This window comes from Alligator sinensis, unplaced genomic scaffold (assembly GCF_000455745.1).
Source record: "Alligator sinensis unplaced genomic scaffold, ASM45574v1 scaffold407_1, whole genome shotgun sequence".
In the NCBI taxonomy this organism is placed as follows: domain Eukaryota; kingdom Metazoa; phylum Chordata; order Crocodylia; family Alligatoridae; genus Alligator; species Alligator sinensis.
Genome location: NW_005842464.1, coordinates 552,379 through 552,640, shown reverse-complemented (window position 1 = coordinate 552,640; position 262 = coordinate 552,379). Strand labels below are relative to the sequence as shown.

At 71.4% G+C, this 262-nt stretch overlaps 1 protein-coding gene across 1 annotated transcript in view; it reads left to right on the top strand.

Moving 5' to 3' along the window:
- The window catches only part of SERINC4 (serine incorporator 4), a 5,894-nt gene that overhangs the window by 3,373 nt on the left and 2,259 nt on the right, over positions 1-262 (top strand). The window lies entirely within an intron of this gene.

Below are 262 nucleotides of genomic sequence, written 5' to 3'. Positions count from 1 at the left end.
CGCTGGGCGCTGCCCTGCCCGCCCTCCACGCCGGCCTCTGCGGGCTCGTGTCCCTCGTCTCCGTCTCGCCCTGCGTCCGACTCAGTGAGTGCCCGGCGCTGGCCCCCAGGCGCCTTCGTTTCTGCCGGTCGGTCTCGGAGCAGGACAGGGGTCTGGGTTGCACCTGGCGCGGCTACAGGGGGAGGAAGGGACGGGAGCCCAGGATCAGGCCTGACCCCATGTCTGGTGCTAACTCTGGGTCTGCACGTGTAGGGGCAGGCGC